Raw genomic sequence first — 6808 nt, 5'->3', positions numbered from 1 at the left:
TATATCATGTGAACATCATTTTCGCCTTTGTTATTCCCAAGGGCAGCTTTCTAAAGGATGATCAGCGCCAAATTTCTCTGTCGCCAATTATTTAGTAATCTCGGGCAGGGTTGAGGTAGCAATGAGTCTCCGAATAAGGTAAAGGTGTAAAGTGTACACAGGGCAGTCCACAATATACTATAGGGCACAAACTGAACAATGGTCAGGTATAAAATGGGGGCGGAGATGTTGGGGATGTACAGTTTGACCAAGTAATTATGTCAAAGTTAATTTCATGACAGAAGTATTTGATAATATTTGGGGTCAAACATTTTACTGCACTGTGGAAAACATTGGTCCTACAATTTATCTACATTTCTCAAAAGTATACTTAGAGCGAAAAGGGGTCAAAATCGCCCTCTATATATATGCGTATGCCCTTTATACGGTAGTGCCCCGCATTTCTAAGCCCTCGAGTAATGGCGCCGCCATAGGTGACGTAAGCACGTTTTATAATTATTTGTTTTCATGAAAAGTTTAAAGTATTACTTCATTGGTTCTTATGTACACATAACATAATTTACAGCTGTTTTAAGTTAATTATGAATCATAATTACTTAATTCAATATATCTTAATGAGAAAACAGTTTTTATTCTGATTCAACCTAGCGTACGTAGGCTCAGACCAGTTTCTATTTTCCCAATTAGGTTAGATTGCTATGCTGTCATCATTAACAAATCCCTCGGTCATCCAGCGCTGTAATTCGCGATTTTAAATTTGCGTCCGTCTTTGTCAAATGTTATTTGTTTTCTGTAAGTTGTTATTTTCTTTACTGTTCTTAGTTGTGGGATATTTTATCTGTAAGTTCTTTTGATGCAGCAAGGAGAGCTCACTTCCAGGTTTTCTGCAAAATTGGTAACTTTTAAACATTCTTTATTCAGAGCAATAGTGCAATATTTGTCAATCTTTCGACTCTAAACTTTAATGAAGTCCTAGGGGAAATCTCCTAGCTTTCTTACGTACATCTCAAGCAACCCGTTAGTAATCATTGTTTCATCTCTATCAGTAATTTCACATAGTGCTTGATTTGGGTCAATAATGTAGTGTGTCTGTTGTTTATTGTGCCATGGATCGTTTTCAATAATATAAAATAAGGGGTCAGCTACAACTGACAAGTGTGTACAAAGTGATAGGTTCCCATTTATTTCTCTCTATCTGTCTGCTCTTTCTCATTTGGAAATACTTGTTTGACTTAAAATCAAACTCAGCTATCAGGATGAACTGGGTAAGCAAAATAAGTTTTATTTCTACTGATAGTTCGATCTGCATAATATGAACCAGTGGCTCCATCGAAAAACAAAGCATGAATCATCATTGAGTGACACACACACACACACACACACACACACACACACACACACACACACACACACACGCACATGCAACGTAAATGCAATGTAAATGGCTGAGAAGAAACAATGGGAAGATAAGCTTGTAATCATGTTATTATAGTACCCAAAATCTATCTCAGAATTAAATCGAAAAAATGATTCGAAATCTCAGACAAGGCTATTTATTTATTAAACTTATGAAAATGATGATTAGGGAAATTGTCAGATCACGAACCTGAATTATGAACCGATTTTCATAGTTCTTGTGCATATAATTGACAGAGAAAATATTCTTTAGTAATTCATTGAATCGTCCAGGGTTCACTTTTGTGGGAGTTAATATTTCGTTAATATTATCGGCACATCTGAATCGTATTTATGGCACATGCAGCTAGTTTATTTCAGCTCCCGTACAGTATTACTTCTCCGACGAAACTATTGATGTAGTCAGCCTTTAAAACTTTGCCAGGCAAACAGAAAGCTAAACAGATGCAACAAATTCACAAGCCCCTATTTGTTCCCTTTCCTCATCCGTGCTAAACAAATGGATGGCAGACAAGAAGTTGGCGTTTCTCTGATAGCCAAAGCCATGATTTGACATATCGAGTACTACGGCTTACAGAACGAGGCTAAGATGTCCCTGTTATTCAGCGGAAACTGAACAAATAACCGCCGAGTCTCCAAAATACCGCCATTAAAGGTACAATAGCCGCATACTTTCAATATTTCCTGTTCAGCAAGAAAAACTATCAATTATTCATGAGTAGCAGAGAACAGGTGAAACATTTAAAATACATGTACCCTTTTCGGGATATCTTTTCAAGTTTATTATATGTCCACATTGTGCATGTCTTTCTTTTCTCTGCAAGTCGACTGTCCATATCAGAAGACTATTTTCAGCCTTATCACCACCCTACAACGTAGAGCATCGTGTCCGCACGGCTTGGTTATAATCGGTGTAGAAAGTTGTTTCGAGGGGTTAGGGAGGGCCTCTGCCCAAAGAAACACCCTTGCCTAGCGAAGTTTGGTGAAGAGGGGATGACCAGGTTCCTTTTTATAGACTCAGAAAACTTGTCAAAACATTTCCCTCTGTCTGTTCCCTCTGTGTATCTGTCTCATATTAGACCTGTAACCTTTATATCCTTTTGTAAAAATATGTCAGCTCAAGTCTGTGTTTAAAATGAAGGGCGAAAATATGATCATGGGTGCAGTAAGAGATAATACAGCAGTTTGTGGTGTACATATTGGAAGATCGGATATTGGAAAACTCTGTCCCAGATTAATTTCCAAGAAAGTCTTGACTCTACTCTTGGTATTTGTCTCTAATCTTACAATTATAAAGGCTGTATATGTAAGTATAAAATTGTATAAAATATATAAAATTTGTAATCTACTGCATCACTATGTCTTGCGTTTTGATATTTGTTTGGTGACGGTGCAACTAACGACAGTCGACAAAATCGTTCATAGAAATCAATACTTACTCAGATTAATGTTGTAACACTCCTTATAACATTTTGAGTTAACGTGTATCACCTCGGTCACGGGCAACATGTGGAGTGTTTCTTTGTTTTGTCAGCAAGGTAACTTATAGCAGTTCCATCGCCGTGAATATGTGTGAGGTCACTTCCAAAGTTTGGACCCTGAAAATGTTCGGAACTTTGATTGATTATTCTGATTACACAAACAGATCCTAGGGAATATTTTAGGCAAATTGGTTTAAATATGCTTGGACATGTACGACACAGATTCTCATTTTCGTTAATTAGTTTACTACATTAGTATAGAATGTAGAAAACACCAACTACTTATTCATACGAGTAAGCAAAGAAACAAATATAAGAGAAGTAAAACAAAAAGACTGGTTCACAACCCATTTAGCATTTCAGCCTTGTTGTACTGAAGTTATACCTATTTATAACGCTCTGCTTAAGCATCGAGCACGGTAATTTCCCATGAGGACACTGTATACTTCGATATATATATATATATATATATATATATATATATATATATATATATATATATATATATATATATATATATATATATATATAAAGCTCTTTTGCTGAAGTTTGACTTCTCTATTGACAGCAAAAAGAAAATACAAAAGCAAAGCAAAAAAAAAAATAAAAGTAGTCATTGTAAGATCGTTTCCAAGAACACAACCTGAAAATGTTCGGAACAGGTGAGGAAATATCTCCTTCGCGTTGAGATGGTAGTAGGCCTGTGATCATGATGCGGTTGTGCGAGTTCAGCGACCGCGACAACTTCGGAAGTTGGCACGCATGCGTAACTACTTACTGTTAAAACGAGGCTGGTGGACGAACCGCGTATTCACACACCCATTTACAGAGCGTCGGTACACTGGTGGCTATACACAACGCTGTGTTCGGTGGACGTTTTCTGTGGGCTTTCTGTAATATACCGAATTACAAACACCACACAGTAGTTTGAAAGGTAGGTTGAGAGCTAAGTCTTCACCTTACAATACTTTATTTGGGACTCGTGGGTAACTTCACACTTGTCACCTGTACCGTACACTGCAACGATGGTGTCATAACTGTCTACCTCGTCAGCAGAAGTTGCGATTGAGTAGCTGAATCAGCACAGACGGTCGTCTGGCTAAGGTGTACAGTCTTATCTGCTACATAGAGTGTGAAACATGTACGCAAGTGTATGCCCAAGCTAAAAGCCTGAACTTTAGTGATTTTGAGTGCAATTTCGCAGCTATGAGGACGAAATTTTCTCTTGTTTACAAATTCTGTGAGTCATATAGTAGCGACATGAGCGATATAGATAGCTACTCAGACCGGATGTGCTCAGCGTGTCTTGGGGTCAGTATAACGTGTGCTCGACTCATACAAGTAAGCTGTGTAAGGGATCCCAAAGCCAACAAAGTGTTCAGTTGCTGTAATTTTAGGGCAATGCGCCAAAGTTGAATGCTTCTACAAACCCCCAAACATAAGTTTGTGCTCGTTGGTTAATACTAGGGCCTTGTCGATTTTATATCCTCGTGTATGGTCGAAGGACCGATAAGGTATGAAGAGTATGGTGTGTATGTCGTGTGTGTGTGATGACGTGACACTCCCTGTAAATAACTAACTTACTAGCTACTCATTCAGTTCACATACGAACTCAACAGTATGCATTTTTTCTGAAGTGTCTTACAGTGCAGTGTTAGACTAGCCGTTGCGTTGCAAACCATATCGGAAAACTTCCCACAGCCAGAATCGCGTGGAGCAAGCTGGTAAGGCAAAGTTTTGACATCGTGAGCTCATGAGGTGAACGCGGTTCTTGACAGAACATTTACACCCCAAGGTAGAAGGATGATCCCAGGTTTTTATAGGAAAATATCCCTGCCTTCAATAACATGCCACCCCTCCCCCAAGATGTAAGTTTACCTATCATGCACGGTACGTGGTCGAGATTAAAATAGCGATTCCTACCTAGTACTCAAAGCCCAGTTTGTTCAAAACATGGTCTAAACCAAGAGTAGCAGTCATAAAGGTAGCTGCAAAGTGCCACTGCAACAATAATAATGCATCAACTGCCAATGCTGACATTGCTTTTATTCTGAAATGCATTGAATCTATTGAATGAGTTAACTAGTGTTAATGACAGTTTCACAAGAAGACAAAATGATTGCCCAAAGTTGATGACACTGTATTGTGTTTCCATGTGAAAGGTCACTCACTCACTCCCTGAGAAAGAAACAAGGATGCTTGTAGTTTCTCACTTGCTATAGAACCATTATGCCACTTTTTAGTAAATTCTAGTGAGGGTTAATACCAGAACCCGCTGCAATTAGCTTAAAAATGACAACAGCCTTAATTAAAACATTACATAGGAATTATGTCACTATCACATACTTTGACATGGAAAGAAAACACTTGTTTTGTTGTTCACATTCCTGCATATGGAATTGACTAAAACTTGATTTATTTTTACTGACACCATTATAATCATGTTTGATATGCTGAGTGTTGCCTGACTATTTCTGTGCGGGTCTTGCCAACATCAATGTAAAATTTACGAGAAAAAAAACTTGGTTCAGTATAGATCTCTTGTTGGTGAGACAAAATCATTTCTAGATTTTAAGTGTTCTAAAGGAAGGTTTGTGTGTCCTTATCCTCACATACGTTTCACAGCAAGCAAGTTTAGTAGTGTGAAGAAAACACCACCTGCTGGGAGATTCTGAGGCCCTAGGGTGTGTCCATCCTTTGGACCATACTGAAAACTTGACTCCTCTGTTGTGAATAGATATCTGTGTTTACTTTGACACTGTGCAGATTGTCTTTATGCTGTAAAGATTGAATTATGGTAAAAGTTGTCACTGTGCTCATATACAACATGTACTGTGTAATTTAGTGTGTATAGAAGCAGAATCTTCAACAAGGTACTGTAGGATGTTATGAATCAGGTCAGCGGTTATGATGTGCTTCACAGATGATCCATCTACCCATGTGTCACCTTGGGAGTGTACACATGCAGCTCAAATTACATGTCGCTGTTTGGTTATTCCTTCCCCATACAATGTACCTGTCATACCATCATGGCTTTACTTAGTTTGCACTGGCTGAATGGATTTGTGTCTCTTTATAGGTAGGCGGATTTTATAAGTGCCTGCATGCTTTAATAATGGGTGTGAGAGTTTATTGCCATGTTTCCAAGGCAAACTGGTTGATTCTGGCACAGACCCTAGAAAAAAGATTTTAGGGTCTATGTTGTCTCCTTGTGATGGGAATTTCTTATGCAAATTTATTATAAAAACTGTTACAATGGGTGACAGTGATGAGGAATTATGTATGACAATAAATGATCGGTATTCTATTCTGGCTGTTTACAGTCATATCAAAAAATTGCTGGCCAGGTTAAGATGTAGGTGCTAAATGGTTGTTAATTACGATAATGCAAGTAGGCTATAAATTGTTCTCAGGGGACCTACATGTACCCTTTGGTGTAATGTCAGTCCCAACACAATAATGTCAGGAACAAAATTTGCTCATCTCTTGAATAGATGACATATCAAATGAAAATGGAACATGCTGAAGATACCTCACTCTTCAAATTCATCAACAATTGAGAATACTTTACACTGAATAATTTCTTGCAATCCTCTGGGAAAGATAGGCTTATTGCCTGATCTGAGGTAAACAGAAAAATAAATTTCCATTCCATCACAACAAACCATGTTTTATCCATTTAAGAAGTTAGTTTTCACATCCAGCACCAATCATTACAAAAGGAACATATGTCATTTGATACATCGGTTATTTTGTGCAAAACTTCATTTAGAACTTTTTCACAGCTCAGGTTATCAAAACAACAGCAAAAAAGAGATCAATATGCAGTGCTTCAGTAACAAAATCAACTTGATGTTGAGATGAAATCATGTTCAAGGGGCCAATAGAACTGTGTTCTAAACACTGTCAAT

General features: G+C 37.8%; 1 protein-coding gene across 1 annotated transcript in view; it reads left to right on the top strand.

Moving 5' to 3' along the window:
- The first annotated feature begins 3685 nt into the window (after positions 1-3685).
- The window catches only part of LOC139135842 (plexin-A2-like), a 110681-nt gene continuing 107558 nt past the window's right edge, over positions 3686-6808 (top strand). The window contains exon 1 of the mRNA XM_070703592.1: positions 3686-3831. The gene's annotated coding sequence lies outside the window, so the exon portion shown is untranslated. The remainder of the gene's footprint in view (positions 3832-6808) is intronic.

This window comes from Ptychodera flava, chromosome 6 (assembly GCF_041260155.1).
Source record: "Ptychodera flava strain L36383 chromosome 6, AS_Pfla_20210202, whole genome shotgun sequence".
Classification (NCBI taxonomy): Eukaryota; Metazoa; Hemichordata; class Enteropneusta; family Ptychoderidae; genus Ptychodera; species Ptychodera flava.
Note: the sequence above shows the minus strand (reverse complement) of the source record. Positions and strands in the feature narration are given on the sequence as shown.